The sequence below is a fragment of the Macaca nemestrina genome, chromosome 1 (assembly GCF_043159975.1).
Source record: "Macaca nemestrina isolate mMacNem1 chromosome 1, mMacNem.hap1, whole genome shotgun sequence".
NCBI lineage: Eukaryota > Metazoa > Chordata > Mammalia > Primates > Cercopithecidae > Macaca > Macaca nemestrina.
In genome coordinates this window covers 8,525,782-8,550,997 of record NC_092125.1, presented here as the reverse complement: position 1 = coordinate 8,550,997, position 25,216 = coordinate 8,525,782, and the positions used below count along the sequence as shown (strand labels likewise).

Genomic DNA, 25,216 nt, shown 5'->3' with positions numbered 1-25,216 from the left:
ATTCTTTTTTTTTCCCTAGATAGTTGAAGGGCCCTGATACTGAGAACACGCCTGCAACCTGGCACATCGCACAGGAGCAATTTGCTGTAGGAACACTGAAGTACAGCAGTGACTGAACTAATCTGTCATATGCCTGCGCCTCTGCAGTCTCTCAGTGTCTGCCCTTGACCCAGACAGGCCAATCCTCTCCATATCAATAAGAACTGAGAGTCTAATACCATTCCTTTGCATTAGAAAAAGGGGTGTTTACTTTAAAGAGATTTAAAGACATGTACCTTGTTTAAACTTTACCAAACTCATAACTCGAGGGTATGTAAAGCTCTGGCTGGCTCTAGTAAGATTCATGAACTGTTGATTACCTCTCTCAATGAAGAATGATAGCACAAAACAATGAATAATCACAGCATTGTTTATATTTATCTTTGAAAAGCCTTCAGTGTCTCCTAGTCTATACAAAGTGAATATAATCAGTCTCACACTCATAAAGTTGCTACCAACACGCCCAACATTGCTTTAGAGTTAGAAAGGTAAGAGGGAAATAGATCCCAACCTATTGCATCTATTCTATTTATAAAAGATTGACAAATACTCACAATCATACAAAACAACCCTTTACTGATAGAATGTAGTTGGGTCGATTAACTTATATTTATTTGAACAGCTAAATTATTTACAGTTTCTTTCTGATGTAAAAGGAAAAAAGTATTCATCTATAAAATCAAATGCCTTCTCCTAAACATAGTATTCACTTGCCCTGTCTATACTTTGACAGGATTTCAAAAAACACTCTATAAAATCATTCAGATCAGTCAATGGGCAAACACTATGAAGTTTTCCTGACTCCATGGGAGAGCTAAGCATGCATTTCCTTTAATGACAGAAAGAACATGTTCATCTGATAAGAAATAAAAAACAAACAAACAAAAAAGGTCGACATAAATTCTCCACTGTGATATACAACACAAATACCTTTCTTATAACTTCCTTATCTTCCTTGGCCGGGCACATGTCTTGGGACAAGGGCTACCTTGAAAACTAAGCACTGCTGAATGGTGAGTCGATTGCAAATTATCAGTGAATGGTTTGGATGTGATCGACTAAGACTCCACCGGGAAGAGTGTTACTTAGACAGAAGGTAAGGTATTTGATTGCCCCTGCACCGGCTGCAGAGCCATTCTCTGGCTGTACTGGAGTTCCAATCTGTTCCACTGCAGAAAAAGCGCTCTTCATAGGGATTCAAAGCCACATGAATACCAGCCAGCCCTTGAAGACTGCAAAGCAAGACCGATTTTTTAACTGAGACTTCATGCGGTCCCCTCTGGTTTTTCCCAGGAAAAATTGAACTCATTAAGCAATACTAATTTAATCACAAGTAATCAACGGGGCGGGGGAGGGGGGAGTTATATAACCATCTTTAAAATTTCAAACCAAACGTGATAAAATCTTAGGAAATAGATTTTTTTTAAACAAAACCCACACCTCAAAATTAAAAAAAAAAAAAAGAAATAGAAGTCTATGAGTTTTAGGATCAAATAAAATAAAATCAAACATCAATATTTTCTTACAACTATCACATCTACTAGATAGTTCCAATTCATGACTTTTTAATGTAGTAATACATGAGATCCTGGAACTGATCCTTCCTGGCGTGCAGAATACGAATGCATTTTTCAACTCGTAAGACAATGTAGAAATAAGTCAGGTACACAGGATCACTGACAATCACATTAAAAAATATCTACCTCCCTTCTCTCTTCTTCAACCACAGGATAGTGATAGTAGTGATATTTCACTCATGAGGCGAGTGCACCTTGGCCATATGTTTTTAAAAAATCAGAACTCTGCCGAAGTCCGCTGTGGTTCTTATTCCTGTAGGGTGGATATTAACCTGATAGGTAGGTGGGAGAGGTTCACAGCCCGCTTTCTAACAATCGGGTGGTGTTTGCCTCGCTATAGGCATAGTTAGAATGGCAGTCACCAAGAGGTATCTATTGGCGGTATGACAACATATTGGTATGGATGTTATTTAAAAGAGAAAGAAAGAGCGATCACGGTCAAGTTTGAAGGTCCTTATTTTACACCCCCGCATCATTCAATAGGTGACTAAACCTTGTGGCCCCAAAACACACGCCAACAGCTTGAATTACCCGGGGTGAAACCGGCGAGACCTTCACTCGGGGCTTTCCGTCCTGACCGGCCACGGAACAAACCACGTCAATTCATTCCAAGTGCCTAGTGAAGGTAGAAATCAGAAACCTTGTCTGTGTCACGTTAGTCGTGACAAGCTGCGTACCTGCAATGACGTGACGGAAGCCTCCTCCTCGGGTCCCTTCTCTCTCTCTCTCTCCCTCTCCCTCTGCCTTCTCTGAGTTCTCTAGCGCGCAGCGGGGTCTAAGTTTGGTCTCCCGCCGCCGCCTTCAGTTCCACCGCAGCCCGCCTGCAGCAGACGCCCATAAGAGAAGCGCGCCGGCCGAGGGTGCAGGAGAGGCGAGAGCGCGCCCCGCGCCGCGCGGTCCCAGGCTGGCTGCTCCTGCAGATGTGAAAGGAGCCCGGAGACTTAGCTCTGAATCCTCTCGGCGCTGCATGGGGATATTATCACAGTCTGGGATTTCTATTGGCTCTGAACACCAAACAAATCACACCAGCCACCCCCCTTCTCTGTTTCACTCAGCGCTTGTTTCTCATCTAACCCACAAACATTGCAGCCACACCACACACTTCAGTCGCTTGCAATGTTTCTCTTTTCCTCCTTCCAGTCAGTGGATTTACAACCCTGTGGTCAGCTCTAACATTTTTTTTAGCAGACTTCCAATTCTAACCTTCTTGTTTATGTGGAGAAATTCTCCCTCCATCCCCTAAACCAGAAAAAAAAAAAGCAAAAACAAAAATACTCATTCCCTTCAGATCTTCTTCCTTTTGTTGATGGATTTGCAATGTGAAGAATGTAGAAAGCCTGTGTGTGATATGTCTGACATTGTCACACACACACATACACGTGCGCTTACACACACACACACACACACACACACACACCAGGCTCCTTTTGTTTGCAATAACTGAGGCCAGTGAAATAAAAAGCAAGCTGAGCCTAATAACCTAAGTGAGACCTTAACTAATAAAATCTTGAATGAATTCAGTGCAAAACACTCATTGCTTGAGTTTGTTTTCTGTTCCAAATAGTACTTTGGTCATTATTATCCTGATTTTTGTTTATTGAATGCAGAGGTTTCTAATGCAAATCAGACTCTTCAACATCCAGAGAACATAAAACAATGACGCCAGACCAATTCTTGTGCTTCATGGGTTTGGTGCATTATATCAGAAGGGTACTGTGATGCCTGCGTGCTTGCTCTTTTTATTATTTTTTGAACTTCTCGCCACTGATCATCGCAGGACTGAGACTCCCTTAATGTGATTCACTAGCCAAAGAAGACTATTCAGACTCTGCTGATAGAGGTCCCTGGATGAAATTTTTTTCTCTGTATGTGTCAATAGAGATAAACCTTTGGCCCCTTGGCAGGGAAAGGGCCCAAGAAAAATCTGAGATCTTACAAACTTGGCTGGGGAAATTCAGAATAAAATAAAGTCTCACTGTGTCTTATAAAACAGACCCTCCCTTAGACTTTCCCCCAAAATCAATTTCACTGGTGCTTATGGAAATTTTAATGACAGTTATTCTTGACAGGAAGCCATTGCTTCTGAAATCTCTGAGCTCTGTTTTGATTTTTGACTTGAAATTTTTTTGTAGTGTTATTCCTCTTGTATACTATTTGGTATTTGATATTCTAGTTCCAACTCAACTCACAGAACGTTGTGTTGCAAATTCACAGGAAATAACAATTAGCTCTTGAAATATATTATCACCAAACAGACTACCTGCCTTCTTTTCTTACGTGGGCACATTCCAGGAATTGTGAAATGCAGCCTTATTTTCAGAATGGGTCAGCCTGAAATCAGCTGAAATTGACAAAGGAAATACAAAACAAAACCACATTTAGCTGTTGGTTCCTGCTAACCACAGTCTAACCTCAACTGGCATATCCTTATTACTTTAACAACTCCAGTTCATTCCCTTTCTTTAGGTAGGCAGCTAAAAAAAAAATACTGTCATAAATCTTTGAATGTGTAGAGTGTAGTTCTTCTGAAGATCTTGACAGTCTTAGAAAAAAAGGAGTTATAGGCATGATATTCCAGATTTTCCAGATGGAGAAACAGAGTGGAGGAATGATAAAGTGACTTGCTGAAGGCAGACAGCCACTAGAGCTGGGAGAGTGGATGACTGCCCCATTTATTCATACCAACTCTTCTACTCAAAGGAAAGCAAAGGGTTAACACAGCTGACTCTCATTCCTGCCTGCCTTTTCACAGAAGAGCTAACAATTCATGAAATCATCTGTCCAACTTGGTAAATAGTCATTTATGTTACTTCAGAACAGGTCATGATATTTTCAGATAAGTTACCAATAATTTGCCTTAGAATTGCCTTTCTAGAAAAGAGAGAAACAGTGACTGATAAAACCATTATATTTTCTGCTTGTTATTTTCAGGGCTCATTACAGCTCTTCATATCACTGAAAAGACAGTGTAAGTGAAATCGTGGATGACTTAAAGTCACAGATATATCTTAAACTTCATTTTAGATAATAATTCAAGCCCTCTGTCCTTCAGTTAAGGAAGAGCAAAACTGGATGATTTAAAGGACATCTCCTATACCCAACCAGTTGTGTGGTTAAGGGAAAATAAATCATCAGTGTTTATTCTTCTACATTTAGTCTTTTGGTCATTTTACTACCTTTAGAAGAGTTTTTCGAAGACATTTCTTAAATCCTTTATAAATGACCTAGACGTTGGTAATAATAAAAACTCTTGCATCTCTGCATGCACACTAGCGGACAGCCAGGCAGATTCGTGACAGAACCATCATTTTATTTTCCACTTATTCAGCCACATCAGGATCATCCTGCTTAGTTCAGCATGGCACTTTTTACAGGAGACATTCACAAACTGGCATGTATCCAAAGGAGTTGATAAGATGATGATTCTGAATATTATAATTTATAAGAAATGCAAGAGAGAATTAGGCATCTTGGAGCAGGAACTGAGGTGAAAATGATAACGTTTTCAAACAGTAAAGGTAAAAGAGGAAATATGTGTATTATTCATATAAGGCTTCAAATGTATTGTCATTTTCATAAACATTTTCTTTCTTGATTTTTTAAACAACTCTATGAGGAATGTAGGATAAATCCTACTAGGCTAATTTTACAGATTGAAAACGCTTGTATAGTAAAGTCACCCTGATGTAGTCGTAGTTATGATGCCAGAAGATGGGAATAAGTTGAAGTGGACCCGAAACCCAGTGCTGTTCTGGAGAGAAAATAAGGGTGGGCAAAACTCAGGATAGTGAAAGGCTTCTCAAAGTTAAAGCTTTCGGAAACTGAAAGAATTTTCTGGCAAATTGATGATTTGGAGATTTTGATTCAGGTCAATGAAGTGGTCAAGAAAAGGACTCTCAATTATTTGGGGAGATTATGAAGGGATTGTTATAAAGGTAAGACTAAGTAACCTAGGGTTTACTTCAGCTCGAAATAATCTTTGAAGCTATTATTGGCTTTTAATATATTACAGAATAATTTATAATTTTATTGAATAATTTTCACAGTATGTCATTAAATTTTTTAAAAGATTATGATTATGATCTAAGTATATTTCTGAACTATAGATGACCGCAGATGGCCTTTTATCCTTCTTTTGACATATCTGTGTGTTCTGTGATGAATATGTATAATTTGTAATAAGAAAAAAAGTAAAAAAAAAAAACAAAAAGAAAAAGTAGAAGAGCTTATAATTCTTCCTCTAGTATACAAAGATACAAGATTTCCATATGACTAGTTTGCTGAAGACTGACATTGCATTCCCAGTGTGATAAGCATAAGATCACATTCTTGATCTTGTCTGTACCTCTTCTAGCCTAGGTTGGACGGCATTCTAATGCTAATGTTTTCCCCTTGGTTATCTCTTTATTTATCTTAACAGCTTCCTTTTAACCTATGGATTTATTGATAAACCCATACATGCTTGTTTTGTCCTTTGATAGCTATAATTCTTTCTTAGATTATCATAGTCTACATTTTAAATTGTTAAAATGATTTTGATGCACGAAGTTTGTAAATTCTTCAATTTACTGATTATTAAATATTTATTCCTCCACCATACAAGAAACCTTTATTTTCTACAAAGTCATAAACTTTGTTTATTCATACTGTATGTCTACATCAAAACCTCAAAATGAAATCTATATTTATGATTCACTGATATATATGACTCTATGCTCTTACGGTTCACAAATTTCAACTGTTCACATGTATTAAATAACATTTATCTCTCTTGTGTCACGGTGATTCTACCCAGAATATATGAGTGATTTATAAGAGTTTTATAGCAAAATATATAGATCTCACTGTGTCTCAGAATAAACTCCTTGTCCATGAGAGTGCCATCTGTCATGTTTGTGTCACCCCAGTGGAGCAGAGAGCACAACCCACAGAGGAGCTGGGGAGATTAATAGGACAGGGAATGACCACGTATTCAGCTCAATCTCTACATTTTCCCTTAAGACCCAGGGAGCAGGTGGCTGTGGTTTTTTTTGATTCATTAGCCCATGCTTATTAGATGTCAGCAAGGCCTCTGCACTGTACTCTTACTTCTGAGATATGGATGGGAAGAGGTGAAGAGGGCAAAACGAGAGTGAAGAGAAGGCAGAGCCACCTTTGACCTGCAAGTGCTGATGACATCATATAAGCGGTGAACGCAGGAGATGGTTAAACTAAGATTCAGATTGACAAATGTAGCTGAAGGAGTGGCCAGAATGGCTCCACCATGGCACCTGCCACTTCCTTAGCTCTTTCCCAGACCCGATAGGCCAGATGAGGAAGGATACCTAGATAGTGTTATAGATAGCTGTAGAAGTATCACGTTCATCTGTCCCTACAGCTACAGACATCAGACTAGGAGAGCGTGCTGGACTCAAAGGGATCCAAGCTGCCACCCATGCAGAGATAATGGGAGTTGACTGTCCATCAGATTTCCCCTTTTGAGGAGATTGAACTAGGGTTATCTATCTGTCTATCTATCTATCTGCCTATCTATCTATCTATCTATCTATCTATCTATCTATCTATCATCTCTCTATCTGTATCTATCTAACTTTGTCATTTGATAGCAATAACATAAGCTTAAAGAGTCAGAAAATCAAGCCAGGCATGGTGGTTCACATCTGTAATCCCAGCACTTTGGGAGGCCAACGCCGATGGATCACAAGGTCAAGAGTTCAAGACCAGCCTGGCCAAGATGGTGAAGCCTCTTCTCTACTAAAAATACAAAAATTAGCTGGTGGTGGTGCACGCCTGTAATCCCAGCTACTCAGGAGGCTGAGGCAGCGAACTGCTTGAACTTAGGAGGTGGAGGTTGCAATGAGCCGAGATTGCACCACTGCACTCCGGAGCGAGACTCCGTCTCAAAAAAAAAAAAAAAAAAAGTCAGAAAATCAGAGAAGAGAGAGTATACTAGTTATGGTCATGGTTAGAATATGTCTATGAAGATCTAATAGACCTCTAATGTATGTCTTGCATATGAGCAAGAAAAAATGAGTTCCAGTTGTTTAATCATTTTGAGCTTCCACAGGCCCTGACTGTGTTTATTTCCCTTGTTTCTGTGTGTATCCATCACCAAATCTCTCAGTGTTTGAGGTCAGTTGTGCAACGTTCTCCTCCTTGAAGAGTACATGAGGAAAAAAGCCCAATAGAAAATCAAAGCAGGTACCATAATTTAAGAAATTTGAAAATTTAAGAAGTTTGAAAATTTATGAAGTTTCAAAAGTTTGAAAGCTCAGGCTAAGTTTCAGATGATGAACACTATTGCACTGTAGTTTGGTGCCTGGACTTCGATGTCAACATTGGGTTGAATCCTGAGTCACTTACTGCTTGGATATCCTTGCTTTTTTGTTGTTGTTGTTGGTGATGGTGGTGGTGTTTTTTTGGAGAGGGAGTCTCGCTCTGTCACCCAGGCTAGAGTACAGTGGCGCAATCTCAGCTCACTAATATCTCCACCTCCCGGATTCAAGCAGTTCTCCTGCCTCAGCCTCCTGAGTAACTGGGACTACAGGTGCACGCTGCCATGCTTAGTTAATTTTTTGTATTTTAGTAGAGACAGGATTTCACTGTGTTGCCCAGGCTGGTCTCGATCTTACGAGCTCAGGCAATCCGCCCACCTTGGCCTCCCAAAGTGTTAGGATTACAGGCATGAGCCACCATGCCTGGCCTCCTTGCTTTTTTCTGGAGTTTCAGTTTTTGCATATACAAAATAAAGTTTACCTGACAACGATGTAGGTTCTAGGAGGATTAAATTAGATTTTCGTTTAGAAGGATTACACAATGTCTGGCCCGGAGAAAATACTTTATAAAATTCAGGATCCAAGCTCAATAGAGCAGGCATTTCACATGCTGGGAATAGCAAAGGCTGCTGAAGGGAATAGCAAAGGTTGCTGAAGCTCACTAGCCAGCGTTTGAATGTGGAGGGAAGAATCTATGTGTTCAAGATAGTTTGGGGGAGTGTCCTCTCTGGGATTGTTTTGGGCACCCATAGAGTAGTATACTGATTTGGCTTTTAGAAATCAGCCCAAACCATTCAGAGCTATTCCTCACCAGGGAGATTAAACTGGCTATTTCCATTTTAGAGTACAATTAAAGTAATGTGATATGTGAAGAGTCTCTAAGTTCTCTAAGGGCAGAAACTGTATCTTATTCAACTTTTTCTAACCAGTGCTTGCCACTATTCTGGGTACAGAGCTGGCACTCAGTAAAGGTGAGTTGAATAACAATTTATAAATTAATTTATTAAAAAATTAACTACTGGGTGTGGTAGCTCATGCTTGTAATCCCAACAGTTTGGGAGGTCAAGGTGGGTAGATCACTTGAGGTCAGGAGTTTGAGACCAGCCTGGCCAACATGGTGAAACCCCACCTCTACTAAAAATACAAAAATTAGCCAGGCGTGGTGGTGGGCGCCTGTAGTCCCAGCTACTCGGGAGGCTGAGGCAGGAGAATGGCTTGAACCCAGGAGGCAGGGGTTGCAGTAAGCCGAGATCACACTACTGCACTCCAGCTTGGGTGACAGAGCGAGACTCCGTCTCACCAAAAAAAAAAAACAAACAAAAACAAAACAAAACAAAACAAAAAATTAACCAATTGATGATTTATTGAAGGAAAGATGACTTCCTTATATGGATTGTAAACTGGCACAGAACATAATTCTAAAGAAGGAATCCCAGTCTGTTTCATCCAATAGAAATATTGTTTGAATTAAATGTTTGATGGTGGTTGATTGTATTATTGTCCAAAATATTCACTTCCCTGCCCACAGGACCCATTCCTAAGCAAGGATAATATAGGCCTACTCCCCTGACTGAGGCTTGGCAATTTGGCTTATTGTAGCCATTAGAATATGTCCAAAAGTTCTGTGTGTGCTTCCAAAACAAAGCTTTAAAAGCCACTGTGTGGTCTACCACTTCTCTTTTTTCTCTTCCAGAAAACCAGTGAGGTCCATGGTTCCCTGAATAAGAATGGCGTGCAGCAAAGCCAGGTGATGTGAGGCAGATTCGTCATACAGGTGAGAGATAAAACCTAGCTGTCACAAGCCACAGGGATTTGAGGTCATTTCTTGACTGTAGCATAATACAATCTAAACTGACAGATGCTACGCATTTCTACAGTCACTATTGTGGAGACCAGAACTCTTATGCACAGATAAGATGAAGCAAGCTTGTTAATAGATACATGTACATTTATCTTAGTTATACTGGATATTGTATAATTATGAATGCTATGTTGTTAAATTCCCATCCATAAAGCCAACAAAAAACGTTTCAGGGTTGGCTCCTAGCTTCCTTTCATTCCCAGTTTGTCTTCACCCCAGTGCCTATTCTCTGAGTATAGAGTTCTTAAGAACCCAGGAATCACTTGGTGACTATGACCAAAGCTCATTTGCCAACAGGTGGCCACAGAGGACAAGGTGTGGGGGACACTGGAAGGAGCCCATGACTGACAGGCGTGTTGCCTGATGCTACAGAAGATCCACTGATCGCATCTCAAAGCTGTTTCTAGAGAAGCAGGAAGAATTTAAAATGCTTGGAGAAATTATTTTCACCATTTGTGCTTTTAAAGAATAGGACGTATTAATTTTTCATTAATTCTTGTTACCCATGGCAATACACAGTGCCATTATTTCTTAAACTCTGGGTCAGGTTATTTACAAAATAGGTCAGGTCACCCATTTCCATCCCAGAGCCAGAATTAAAATGAAACCACCCTCACTGCAGCTTCTGTTCTCCCCCGCACACATTCCTGCCGTCTGGAAGGACCCGGAGCAAACGTTCCTGATATATTTGGAAGGGAACAAAAGTTAGTACGGAACAGCATTTGACCTCTGTCTTGTATTAATGTGAATCTTAGGCTGCCCTGCACGCACTTCCGAAAGCGACATATCTCCCTGCGGGATCAGTGACAGGGAGACAGCTGGCCGGCCTCAGAACGAGCTCCGCCCCGTAAGGACTGCACGGCTGTCCTGTTAGAAAAGCAATGGTGAGGGGCTCCTCCCCAGCTGGTGCCTTTGTGAGGACTTTCTCATCAAGAGTCATTACACCGCCAGCGTGGTGCAGTTACATATCCATGGGGATTTGGTAACAACGAGATTCTGTACTGTAGGCTCATGAATTCAGGAATTCATGAATATTGAAGAAATGCACATGGTTCACTGCAAGAAAATATCGATTGAACTTCTTTACCCAAGTGTCAGCATATGAGGAGTTAATAAGGTGAACTAAATTGATAGGTAACATTGATCTCTGACTCAGGCAGTAGAATTAGACCTTGGGTGGGTAAATAAATCAAAGCTAGTAGAGGCACCTGATGTCCTTGTGAATAGCTCTGAAGTCAGTCTATTCTTTGGTTTCATATTATCAAGAAGACTCTTTAATTTAACTTTTATTTTATTTGAGATGGAGTTTCGCTCTTGTTGTTCAGGCTGGAGTGCAATGGCGTGATCTCCACTCACTGCAACCTCGCCTCCTGGGTTCAAACGATTCTCCAGCCTCAGTCTCCCTAGTAGCTGGGAATTACAGGCGTGCACCGCCACGCCCAGCTAATTTTTGTATTTTTAGTAGAGGCAGGGTTTCACCATGTTGGCCAGACTGCTCTAGAACTCCTGACATCAGGCAATTCGCCTGCCTCAGCCTCCCAAAGTGCTGGGATTACAGGCGTGTGCCACCGCGCCAGGCCTTTTATTTTATTTTATTTATTTATTTTTTGAGACGGAGTTTCACTCTTGTTGCCCAGGCTGGAGTGCAGTGGCATGATCTCTGCTCACTGCAACCTCTGCCTCCCAGGTTCAAGTGATTCTCCTACCTCAGCCTCTCAGGTAGCTGGAATTACAGGCATATGCAACCATACCCGGGTAATGTTTGTACTTTTAGTAGAGACAGGGTTTCACCATGTTGGGCAGGCTGGTCCCGAACTCCCAACCTCAGGTGACCCACCCGCCTTGGCCTCCCAAATCGCTGGGATTACAGGTGTGAGCCACCGCACCTGGCCTCTGCCTTTTAATATTTATTTATTTATCTATGTGTATGTATATGTATATGTATGTATTTATTAGAAATCACTTTTAAAGGATGCGAAACAGAGTCAAGCTTGGTGTGAGACCCTAAAGTCTTCATACAAATCACATTGTATAAGCCTGAGCACCTTGATCCTTTGTAATTCTCAATGGTTGCACCACTCCTCACCTTGTTCAACCAGAAGAAAACATTCTAGAGATTTTCTAAGCTTCACCTCATTCCCATGTAGACTTTCCTATCTATTTCAGGCCTTAGTGATCTCTCTTCATTATGTCCTGTCTTTTGGCATTACTTCATTTAAAAATACTTGGTATTACATAAACCTAATACTAGCATCCAACTCTGCCTGCCTTAGTATCCCAATATACCACGTGAAAGGCCGTGATCTCATGTGCCAGGTGGAGTCCTTAAGACACAAATTAATGAGTTATTTCCTAAATGTTATGTCTACCAGCTGCCATCAGATGTTGAATACCAGCCACACTAAGACAGTTCCAGGGACAGGTTTCATGATCTAGCTTCCTTTGGCCTATTTTACTTTCTTTAGTATATGAATTTCCTGGCACTGACATGACAAAATACATATCACAAACAGAGTGTCTTAGAACAACAGAAATTTCTTCTCACAGAGTTCCAGAGGCTAGAAGCTCATAATCAAGGGGTTGGTGGGGCAGTGCTCCCTCTGAAATCTTAGGGGAACCTTCCCTTGCCTCCTCCTGGCTTTGGGTGGTGGCTGCCAATCCTTGGCATCCTTGTCTTGCAGCTGCAGCATTTCCATCTCTGTCTCTGTGGTCACATGGCATTCTCCTCTCTGTGTGTTTCTGTCTCCTCCTCTTCTTACAAGGACGCCAATCTTATTAGATTAGGGTTCACTCTACTGACCTCATTTTAACCTGATTACATCTGCAAAGACCCTATTTCTAAATAAGTTCACATGCACAGAACCCAGGGGTTAGAACCTCAACACGTCCGGGGGAACATAATTTGACCTGTAACAAGCGGTAACTGATATTCTGTCACCGTATCTCCCTGGCTTTTCCCAAGGCCTTTTCCAATCCAATGAGCTCCCTTCACTCACTCATCTCTCTTCTTTTTTTTCTTTCTTTTTTTTTTTTTTTTTTTGAGACAAGGTCTCATGTCCATTGGAGTGCAGTGGCAGGATCATGCCTCAACTTCCTGGGGTCAGGTGATTCTCCCACGTCAGCCCCCAGAGTAGCTGAGTCTATAGGGATGCACCACCAAGCCTTTTCGTATTTTTAGTAGAGATGGGTTTTGCCATGTTGCCCAAACTGCTCTTCAACTCCTGGGCTCAAGTGATTCTCTCAACTCAGCCTCTCAAAGTGCTGGGATTACAGGCATGAGCCACCATGCCCCACCCACTCACTCATATCTGATCCCATACCTTCATCTTTGAGTCATACAGAAACCTTAGATCCACTAGTTGTTTCTTTAACTAGCTTGCCTCTGCTCAGATAGGGATGCTTCTTTTTTTTTTTTTTGAGACGGAGTCTCACTCTGTTGCCCAGGCTGGAGTGCAGTGGCTCAGCTCACTGCAACTTCCGCCTCCCAAGTTCAAGCGATTCTCCTTACTCAGTCTACTGAGTAGCTGGGATTATAGGCACTCTCCACCACACCAGGCTAATTTTTGTATTTTTAGTAGAGACGGGGTTTCACTATGTTGATCAGGCTGGTCTCAAACTCCTGACCTCATGATCTGCCTGCCTCAGCCTTCCAAAGTGCTGGGATTACAGGCGTGAGCCACCGCACCCGGCCTTGGAATGCATTTCTTTTACAAAATATGCTGCTGTTCTTCAATTTACTGGTTGAACAAGGCTCAGTTTCTTCACCTATAAAGTGTTGTTGTGAGACTCAATATGATGTAAGACATGATATAAGAACTGTGGGCCAGGTGCGGTGGCTCACACCTGTAATCTCAGTACTTTCAAAGGCCAAGGCAGGCGGATCACCTGAGGTCAGGAGTTTGAGACCAGCCTGGCCAACATGGAGAAACCCTGTCTTTACTAAAAAACACAAAATTAGCCGGGGGTGGTGGCACATGCCTGTGACCGCACCTACTTGGGAGGCTGGGGCCGGAGAATCTCTTGAACCCAGGAGGCGGAGGTTGTGGTGAGCCTAGATCGTGCCATTGCACTCCAGCCTGGGCAACAAAAGCAAATCTCTATCTCAAAAAAATAAAATAAAAAATAAGAAATAAAAAAAAAAGAACTGTGACAATGCAGACGTCTGCTGAATTTCAAGGTCAAATGCTGTCATGGAGCACCTCAAGCCGTCTGCTCAACTGTTGATGAAACTGGAGATATAACCCACAAACCACGCAAAACTCTTATGATGTTAAACATATTACATCGTATTACAATCTACACAGGACTGGCTAACCTAAAGTTTGCAATCTTTTGGGATTTCCTCCAAATAAAATAATCTCACAATATAACAGGTTTAGATGAAAGAAAATCATTCTCACACAAAAGATATATTCTAGGTGAAAAAAGAAAAAAAGGTAGATAAAAGAAATTATTAGACACAGCCAAAGTGCCAGGTGGAGTCCCTAAGACACAAATTAACCAATTATTCCTTAAGCATTATGTCTACCAGCATTTTTTACACCTCATTCTGATCTTTACGATATTTCAGTTCTTTGACTATGTGCTTAATAATAAAAACTAAAATCAGGAGATGCGTGAAATCTCGAAAATATACTGTAAAAAATGTACCTAAAAAGTGAGGTATAATTTAGGAATGTTACATGATTTTAGCTACATGGTAATAGAAACGTCCTCTCAGAACTATTTATTAGCATGGTGCCCTGTAGCCTGTCTGCCTCAGGATTACCTGGGGTGCTTTCCAAGAATGTAAATTCCTCTGCCTCAACAGGGATAAGGATTGGAACCAGAAATGGTATTTAAACAACTCTCAGAGGGACCTTAGCCACTTTAAAATTTAAGAACAATTGCCCTTAATATTTATTTTCCGAGGGGTCAGTCTTCATATGTCTGGCTTTTGAGTGGGTTTTCAGAAATGTGTAATAAACTCGAGGGATGTCTGTATAGTGCATAGCGTGATTAAAGGCTATTCACACACAGATTCAAATTGCTTGAAAATGTATTTTCCCACATTGCCATCCCATCATGTATGAGACGCCCACTAGTATCGTTCGTTGAAATGGAAGGTTTCCTCATTCGCCCAAGTTAGGGTTTGTTGTTGTGTTTGTCATAGTTGTTTTAATGAGAGTGACGTGACAATTACGGGTGTGTGTTTAAAAGAGAAACAGTGGTTGTGTTTTACCAGTAGATTTGCTTATGGATTCCTCTTGCCATCCACTCTTCCATCCTGCAGGAGTGACAGTGTGGATGCTGAGGTTCAGACGCACACTCTGACACCCCAAGGGAAGACCCTGGGCAAGCTGCCTCAAGTGAGCTGTGTGCATCCACATCCTTGGAGCATTTTCTGCAAAGTTTATCTTAGCCATCTGTTTGCTGTTCTGCAAACTGTTTACTTACTGTTTATTTGTGTGTGCTCTACTCCTTTAACTTTTAAGATCTTAGTATTTTTCCCGACTCTATGCAGCGGCTCTTTTTTTCTGAGACAGAGTCTCGCTCTATCGCCCAGGCTAGAGAGCAGTGGTGCGATCATGGCTCACTGCAGCCCAGAGCTCCTGGGTTCAAGCAGTCCTCCCACTCAGACTCTGAGTAGCTGAGGCTCTAGGTGCATGCCCCCATGTCCAGCTAATATTTTTATGTTTTGTAGAGACAAGGTCTCATTATGTTGCCAGGCTAGTCTCAAACTCCTGGGCTTAAGCAATCCGCCCACCTTGGCCTCCCCAAGTGCTGGGATTACAGGCGTGAGCCACCACTCCTGGCCATGCAACAGCTCTTTATATCATCATATTAACCTTTTGCCACATGTATTATATTTTCCCAGCATATTGCTTCTCTATGCATTTACCTATGCTGAAATGAAAAGATAGCATTCAGGTTTTAAAGCATATGTTGTCAATATATCAATATTTTTCTTTGTTGTTTATTTTATTATTTTACTATTTGCAATGAATTTCTCATCCAGGGTTGAAGTCAATTTGGGCCTATATTTTCTTCTATTTATTACTTTAATTATAGCATTTAACATTTTAATTTAATAAAAGTAATTTATTAAAGTAAAGTAGATTTTAAGTAATAGTTAGTAAAACATTGAATGAATCTGGCCAGGTGCAGTGTCTCACGCCTGTCATCCCAGCACTTTGGAACGCCAAGGTGGGTGGATCGCCTGAGGTCAGGAGTTCGAGACCAGCCAGGCCAACATGGTGAAACCCTGTCTCTACTAAAAATACAAAAAATTATTCGGGCGTGGTGGCACATGCTTGTAATCCCAGCTACTCAGGAGGCTGAGGCAGGAGAATCACTTGAACCTGGGAGGCGGAGGTTGCAGTGCGCCGAGATCATGCCATTGCACCCAGCCTGGGTGACAAGAGCAAAACTCCATCTCAAAAAAAAAAAAAAAAAAACTTGAATGAATTTAACTTAAGTGAAATGTGTTTTGTTACTTAGTATAAGGTAATAGTGTTGCATCCTGAATAACACTTAGCCACTGATTTATAGTTGATTAGATTTTTATATGTGTCCTAGATTATATATAGAATACGTATAGATTATTTTATACATATATATATATAGATTGATACAATTTCCCTGCTTTAATCAGCCCTTATCTAATCAAATACTGATCCTGATCCTACTGGCTATGAGGACTTTCACGTCTTCTTAGGACTGTGACATTAGTAAGCAGCTTTGGCTGTTTTCCTCCCGGTTTAACCGTAATGACTCATGACCACTAAATAGTGTTTCCCCCATTAAGTATAGAGTGGGCTCTTGGTTTCATATAATGGATATTTGTGAATTATCATAAGGCAACGTTCTGGTTTTGGGGGATAAGGGAATATTTTGAACATGTAGTCAGCGTGCTCTCTTTCTCACACTCATTCCGTAAGAGCCACCCCTGCTTTCGGGTAGAGTTGTAACAACAGGAAGAGGAGAGAAAGAATTTATTCAGAGCCCAGCTTTTGAGTTTCAAAATAGATCTTCATTTGTCTTCCAAACCAGAACACTTTTGATTGTGAAAGGAGGCACCATTAATAATTATGCTGGGACAACAGGCGTAAACCTGGCCTGAGAGACAGTCACCCTAGCCACAAACAACAGACCTGGAATAATGCATGAACATGCAAAAAGATGTTTTTCTTTCTAAAGAGAAAAAAATGATCAGAGCTGCGAGAGACAGAGTAGTCTGAGGGAAAGCAATGAAGTTGGGAACTGTTTAGCATCCCTCAGAACAGGCCCCGAGCAGATACTACAGTTGAACCCGTGCTTAGTCCTGGGGGGACTTAGGAAATGAAGCACCCTCTTGCAGTTGTTCTTATCCTGTTAGTATGAAGCTGACAGGGCTGAGGGTAAGTATTAGGCACAGGAGGCTCCAGCCTGCTCGAGGGCCAATCCCAGTACTGGGTGGCATCAGAAGCAACCAATGGAGAGAGGCCCAAGCAAGCCGGAAGACCTCCAGGAGGCTCTTTGGTTGGAGAACAGAAGGATGAGGTAGCAGATAAGCGTCTCTCCCTTGTTTCAGTAGTTCTTTATCTTTTGGTGGACCATGAACCCGTTTGAGAATCTTTTAAAATCTATAGACCTCGGTGCGGCGTGGTGGCTCACTCCTGTAATCCCAGCACCTTAGGAGGCCGAGGTGGGCAGATCACCTGAGGTCAGGAGTTCCTGACCAGCCTGGCCAACATCACAAAACCCTGTCTCTACTAAAAATACAAAAAATTAGCCAGGCATGGTGGCGCGCCTGCAATCCCAGTTACTCAGGAGACTGAGGCAGGAGAATTGCTTGAACCCAGAAGGCGGAGGTTGCAGTGAGCTGAGATTACACCACTGCACTCCAGCCTGGACAATAAGAGTGAAAACTCCATCAAAAAAAAAAAAAAAATGTATAGACCTCGGCTGAGCGTGGTTGCTGTCACCTGTAGGTCCCAGCAATTTGGGACGCCAAGGTGGGAAGATAGGTTGAACCCAGGAGTCTGTGACCAGCCTGAGCAACATAGGGAGACCCCATTTCTACAAACAAACAAAATGTATAGACCTGCACTGTCCAATATGTTAGCCACTAGCCACACGTGGCTCTAGGGCACTTGAATTGTGGCGGGTCCAAATTGAGATGTGCTGTAAGCGTAAGACGCACAGCTGATTTCAAAGACCACATACGAGGGGATAAAAAGAGAATGTAAAATGCATCTATTAATTTTTAAAATGTTGATTGCATGTTGAAATGATAATGTTTTGAATATATTGGGTTAAAGAAATTATTTAAATATTATTAAAATTTATTTCATCTGCTTCCTTTTTTTTCTTTTTTGAGACAGAGTCTTACTCTGTTGCCCAGGCTGGAGTGCAGTGGCACAATCTCTGCTCACTGTATCGTCTGCCTCCTGGGTTCAAGCGATTCTCCTGCCTCGGCCTCCAGAGTAGCTGGGACTATAGGCGCCCGCCACCATGCCTGGGTAATTTTTGTATTTTTAGTAGAGATGGGGTTTCACCATGTTGGTCAGGCTCGTCTAGAACTCCTAGCCTGAAGTGATTCACCCACCTTGGCCTCCCAAAGTGTTGGGATTATAGGCATGAGCCACCACGCCCAGCTGTTTCCTTTTATTTTTTAAGTAGCTACCAGAAAGTTTTAAACTACGTGTGTGGCTCACATTATATTTTTGTTGGACAGTGTCAGCCCAGACTCTTTCTTCAGATAAATGCACAGTCACATACACGACTTAAATTTATATCTAATTGTTGGTGTCCATGACTCTATTCGGAATTGTTGGAATGCAGGTAGAAAACCATAGCTCTCGTTTATTCTCCACAAAGCTTTCTGACAGGTTGTTCAAAAAACAAATATAAAAATGTCATGGCCGTGGCTTAAAATTTTGAATGAATACCTCATTGCCTACAAGACAAGGTATAAATTTCTGTAACATTATAGTCAGAGCTCTTCTCAACATTACTCTAATTCACTTTGCCAGCCTTCTTTCCTGACACGTCCTGACCGCACACACACATCTGTTCTCTAGCTCCTCCAAACAATTTGACCTCCTCTCAAACGGGCACACACACGGCTTCCGCCCTGTCCTCATCCTCTCCTCTCAGCCTAGGGATGCCCTCCTTCCAATTTTTCACCTGTCTAAATCCTCTTCATTCAACAACGCCCTGTTCAAATATCATTTCCTCTGTTAATCCCTTTCTGTCATCAAAGACTGAATTGATTCCTCCTCTCTAGTTTGTCCCAAGGCAGTTTGCTCAGATCACTGTTACGTCAATTTATTTCCTATTGCAGTTAAATATACACATGTCCACGGGTATTTCACATAGATGCACGTGCCTGTCTCCCATACTCCAATATGAACACTTTTAGACAATGACCTTATATGTTTTATGTTTGCTTCTCCAGTGCCTTGTATATGATGGGTATGCCAGAAAAGTTTGTTAGATGAATTTTTTAAAAAAAGAAATTATAGAGAAAGGATAACACATTAGATTCCTAGGTAAATCAGTAAGAACCTAGGCTGTGTCAATAGAAGAGTAGAATTGGAAAAGGGGAGAAATAAAGGAGATCTGTGGCATGGTTTGGATAGAGGAAATAAAAGAAATGGGACCCAGAAGACCTTGGGTGCCCGCGATGGGACTGAATGGTGGTACTGGAAACGGGAGAAATGGGAGAAGACGGGAAGAGCAGCATTGGCGAGAGGGTCGAGATGGAGTGGGCGGAGGTAGGTGTGGAGTTCTGCTGGGTCTCAGGTGACAGCAGGGCAGACAGAAGAGGTCCCAGCAGATATAACACATGTGAGTCAGGGGCTTGGGTGACACTGAGAGCTACCTACTTAAAATTTGTGCATGATATCCTGGGAGATGAACTCAAGAAAGACAACATGGGCCGGGCGCGGTGGCTCAAGCCTGTAATCCCAGCACTTTGGGAGGCCGAGGCGGGTGGATTACGAGGTCAGGAGATCGAGACCATCCTGGCTAACATGGTGAAACCCTGTCTCTACTAAAAATACAAAAAACTAGCCGGGCGTGGTGGCGGGCGCCTGTAGTCCCAGCTACTCGGAGGCTGAGGCAGGAGAATGGCATGAACCCGGGAGACGGAGCTTGCAGTGAGCCGAGATCGCGCCACTGCACTCCAGCCTGGGCGACACAGCGCGAGACTCCGTCTCAAAAAAAAAAAAAAAAAAAGACAACATGTGGGAAAAAAGAAGGGAATTGAAGCCAGAGACTTGGGTGATAACATTTAAGGGTTGGAAGGAAAAAGTAAACCCAACAAATAAGATAAAGACAAAAAATCAGAGGCAGAATTTCCTAAACTGTACCTAGAACTTTAATGATAAAGGATCCTGGAAATTCCAGTTTGTATCCTTTCATCCCTTGAAATACTGATTTAGGGGGATGTAGAAGGGGAAAGAATGGACACCAAATGCCAATTGACCTATTCAATGTTTTGGAATTCAGAGGTTACATGTGACCCATGACAGAGCAGTTTTAGTAATGTGGGAAGATGAAAAAGCAAGTTGAAAAGGTAAGAAATGAAGAGTAAGAAGGAAGAGAAGCACTGGGGGTAGACTGTCCTTTTGCAAAGGTTGCATCCCTTTTCTTGAAGAATCCATAGAATCTCCTAAGGATTAGGAGCACAGTCTGTGGATTTCTTTGTTGTTGTTTTTTGCTTGTTTGAGCTGGAGCTTTGCTCTTGTTGCCCAGGTTGGAGTGCAATGGCACAATCTCAGCTCACTGCAACCTCTGCCTCCCAGGTTCAAGCTACTCTCCTTCCTCAGCCTCCCGAGTAGTTGTGATTACAGGCACCCACCACCATGCCCAGCTAATGTTTTGTATTTTTAGTAGAGACGGGGTTTCACCATGTTGGCCAGGCTGGTCTTGAACTCCTGACCTCAGGTGATCCACCCGCCTCGGCCTCCCAAAGTGCTGGGATTGTAGACATGAGCCACTGCGGCCAGCCCCAGCTTATGGATTTCAATCTCAGCTCTGCCACTGATTAGCTGTGTGTTTCTTTTTTTTTTTTTTTTTTTTTTTTTTTTTTTTTTTTGAGACGGAGTCTCGCTCTGTCTCCCGGGCTGGAGTTGCAGTGGCCGGATCTCAGCTCACTGCAAGCTCCGCCTCCCGGGTTCACGCCATTCTCCTGCCTCAGCCTCACCTGTAGCTGGGACTACAGGCGCCGCCACCTCGCCCGGCTAGTTTTTTGTATTTTTTAGTAGAGACGGGGTTTCACCATGTTCACCAGGATGGTCTCGATCTCCTGACCTCGTGATCCACCCGTCTCGGCCTCCCAAAGTGCTGGGATTACAGGCTTGAGCCACCGCGCCCGGCCAGCTGTGTGTTTCCAAGCAAGTGCCACAAGCTCTTTGATTCTCTGTTTTCTCATTTATAAAATGAGAATAACAATACTGTCTGTAGGATTTACTATGAGGGTGAAATGATTCAATCCACGCTGAGTGCTCAGCACATTACTTGGCACCTTGCAACAGACTGAGGAGTTGTTGCTCTTGTCAATTTTGCTCCATGCCTTTTTGAGCAAGCATCCCTGGTTAAGCATCAATTTCTTTTCGTTTTTTGAGACATAGTCTTGCTCTGTCTCCCAGGCTGGAGTGCAGTGGCATGATCTCGGCTCACTGCTACCTCCGCCTCCCAGGTCAAACAATTCTCCTGCCTCAACCTCCTGAGTAGCTGGGATTACAGGTGTCCGCCACCACTCCCGGCTAATTTTTGTATTTTTAGTAGAGATGCAGTTTTAGTATGTTGGCCAGGCTGGTCTTGAACTCCTGACCTCGTGATCCACCTGCCTCGGCTTCCCAAAGTGCTGGGTATGAGCCACTGTACTCGGCTTTAAGCACCAATTTTTAAATTTGGTGTTGTATAAGTTTTATCTTAGTTTGGTGAGTTGTTGTATTAGTTGTATTAGTTTGCTGGGGCTGCCATAACAAAATACCACAGCTGAGTGGCTTCAGCAACAGAAATGTACTTTTTCACAGTTCTGGAGGCTAAAATCCGAGCTAACGGTGTCAGCACGGTTGGTTCCTTCGGAGGCCTCTCTCCTGGGCTTGGAGATGGCCATCTGCTCCCTGTGTCCTCACATGGTCTTTTCTTCTGTATCTGCCGGTGTTCTAATCTCCTTTTCATGTAAAGACATCAGTCATATTGGATTAGAACCCTAGTGACCTCATTGTAACCTCATTACCTCTTTAAAGACCAAATCCCCCAATATGGTCATATTCTGGGTACTGGGGGTGAGGATTTCTTCTTCTTCTTCTTTTTTTTTTTTTTTTTTTGAGACGGAGTCTTGCTCTGCCGCCCAGGCTGGAGTGCGTGGCCGGATCTCAGCTCACTGCAAGCTCCGCCTCCCGGGTTCCCGCCATTCTCCTGCCTCAGCCTCCCGAGTAGCTGGGACTACAGGCACCGCCACCATGCCCGGCTAGTTTTTTGTATTTTTTAGTAGAGACGGGGTTTCACCGTGTTAGCCAGGATGGTCTCGATCTCCTGACCTCGTGATCCACCCGTCTCAGCCTCCCAAAGTGCTGGGATTATAGGCGTGAGCCACCGTGCCCGGCCTTCTTCTTCTTTTTTTTTTTGAGACGGAATCTCACTCTGTTGCCCAGGCTGGAGTGCAATGGCACGATCTTGGCTCACTGCAGCCTCTGCCTCCCGGGTTCAAGTGATTCTCCTGCCTCAGCCTCCTGAGTCGCTGGGATTACAGGCACCCACCATCATGCCTGGCTAAATTTTGTATTTTTAGTAGAGATGGGCTTTCACCATGTTGGCCAGGCTGGTCTCAAGCTCTCGACCTAAAGTGATCCACCTGACTTGGCCTCCCAAAGTGCTAGGATTACAGGTGAGAGTCACCACACCTGGTCCCATGACAGGTGCTTTTGACAAAAAAAAGGCACCCTGTTTATATTTTATTCTTTAAGGCGGCAAATTTTGAGGCATGTTAAAGGACTAAGAGAAAAGTTTCCATTGGAGGAAAAACTCAGAAACTCAGAGTGGTGAAACCCAGATTTGCTTAGGTTTAGTTAGTTTGGTTGTTTGTTTTTTTTGTTTGTTTGTTTTGTTTTTTATGAAACAGAGTCTTGCTCTGTCGCCCAGGCTGGAGTGCAGTGGCGCGATCTTGGCTCACTGTAAACTCCACCTACCAGGCTCAAGCGATTCTCTTACCTCAGCCTCCCGAGTAGCTGGGATTACAGGCACAAGCCACCACATCCAAATGTTTGTATTTTTAATAGAGACAGGGTTTCACCATGTTGGCCAAGCTGGTCTTGAACTCCTGACCTCAGGCGATCTGCCTGCCTTGGCCTCCCAAAGTGCTGGGATGACAGGTGTGAGCCACCGCACTGGCCGCTTGCTAGGTTTAGATAGTTAATGAGTGGTAAGGGATTCTGCTGAGTTCTAACTCAACATTCGTATCTACTTCCCCCGACCCTGCCCCCATTCCCCAGCACCACTTCTGCGTGTCATTCTAAGTCTGCATGCCTCTTTGGATATGAGAATGATTCTTACAGCTTATGGTGATTGGATGCTTTATTAAATAGTGCTGTTATTTCCCTGGGACTGAAAGGCAGAGATATAGGCAGTTTTACAAGACAGACTGAAAAATACAACAACGACGCAAAAGGGTGGGGCTGTCCCAAGAGGACTGCTTGCTACTGTGTGCTTGCTCCAAATCTCCACCAACTCCTCATAAAACCTGGGACTGGAATTCTCCAGGCCCCACGGCTGCTATCACAGCCGCCTGTACCACACATGTGCCTCCCTGATGTGGCAAGGGTGGCCATATGTGGCTTATTAATGAACTTTCTCTGTCTTACAGATTGCCTCGAAGATGCCAGATTTCCCCAAAGATTCAGTTTGCTGGACTCTCTCCCTCATTAAGTCTCCAGTAGCTATAAACACAGCCATCTCTGTCTGAATTCTTAATGACTGGAGGTAAAAGATTCTGCTGCTCTAATGCATTCATTCTAAACAGGTGATCTGTTACTACAAAGGATTAAATTAAACAGTGTATCACTTTGATATGGTTTGGCTGTGTCCCCACCCAAATCTCATCTTGAATTATAGCTCACCTAATACCCTCGTGTTATAGGAGGGCCCCAGTGGGAGATAATTGAATCATGGGGGCGGTTTCCCCCATACTGTTCTCGTGGTAGTGAGTAAGTCTCATGAGATCTGATTTTTTTTTTTTTTGGCCCGGGAATCAGAAAATAACTTTATTTCATCGTGGGGAGCAGGCTGACGTCCAGCATCAGAGCTCCTGAACAGCTTCTTGGTGCTGGCGACCTTGGTGACCTTGAGCACATTGAAGCACACCATCTTGCTCAGGGGCTGGCACTCACCCACTGTGACGATGTCACTGATCTGGACATCCCTGAAGCAGGGGAACAGCTGTACGGACATGTTCTTGTGGCCCTTCTCAAAGCGGTTGTACTTGCAGATGCAGTGCAGTCTCGGCAGATGACAATGATCCTCTGCATCTTCATCTTGGTCACCACACCAGAGAAGACCTGCCCTCGAATGGAGACATTCCCAGTGAAGGGGCATTTCTTGTCAATGTAGGTGCCCTCAATAGCCTCTTGAAGCCCAGACCAATGTTCTTATAGTACCACGGGGGCTTCTCCTGGCTAGTTTCTGCCAGCAGGGTCCCTCTTCTTGTTTTGAAAGATGGTTGGCAGCTTTTAGTAGGCACCCACTGTCTGAATGTCTGCCATCTTCCTGGCCACCTGAAAAAAGGGTCTGATGGTTTTAAAACAGGAAAGTCCTTTCACTTGGCTCTCATTCTCTCTTGTCTGCCGCCATGTAAGATGTGCCTTTTGCCTTCCGCCATGACTGTGAGGCCTCCCCGGCCACGTGGAACTGTGAGTCCATTAAACCTCTTTTTCTTTATAAATTACCCAGTCTCGGGTATGCCTGTATCAGCCACGTGAAAATGGACTAACACACATTTCTTTCTTCATTGTCTTCTGTGAGGCAGTAGATTTTGGAGGTTAAGAGAGTTTGATTTTGATTTTCGGCTCTGCCTGTTCTTACTAGGTATTAACTTTTTGCAAGTTACCTAGCCATCCTAATACTATTTTCCTTATCTCTGAAGTAAGGATAGTAACAGAGTCTTCTCCTGAAGGATATTGTGAGGATTAAGTGAAAAGATGTAGGTGACACTAGTTGTGTAGTCTGAGACATAATATGTACTCAATAAATGCTAGCTATTATCATTAGTATACATCTTGGAGGAGGATGGGAATGAACATGGGAAAAGTAACTAAGAATTAGTTTTGGTTCCCACCTACCAACTGGAGTTTGGGTCTTAAGTTTTCAACTTGGTATGTCATATGTAAAATTATTTTGTGAACCACCTATCAGGTACTATATTTACCACTTGGAAGACTGGATCATTAGAAGCACAGACTTCAACATCAAGCTATAGATTCATGTAATAAACC

General features: G+C 42.8%; 1 protein-coding gene and 1 pseudogene across 2 annotated transcripts in view; both read right to left on the bottom strand.

Moving 5' to 3' along the window:
* Positions 1–2,692, bottom strand: part of LOC105474640 (gremlin 2, DAN family BMP antagonist) — a 126,753-nt gene extending 124,061 nt beyond the window's left edge. Inside the window, exon 1 of one of the 2 annotated variants that reach the window (XM_011729457.2) lies at positions 2,294–2,692. The gene's annotated coding sequence lies outside the window, so the exon portion shown is untranslated. Of the gene's footprint in view, positions 1–2,147; positions 2,268–2,293 lie in introns of those variants that run through there. The other variant, XM_071073791.1, reaches the window with a different exon arrangement.
* Positions 2,693–23,939: 21,247 nt separating this feature from the next.
* LOC105474790 (small ribosomal subunit protein uS17-like) lies at positions 23,940–24,487 on the bottom strand (annotated as a pseudogene).
* Positions 24,488–25,216: the final 729 nt, after the last annotated feature.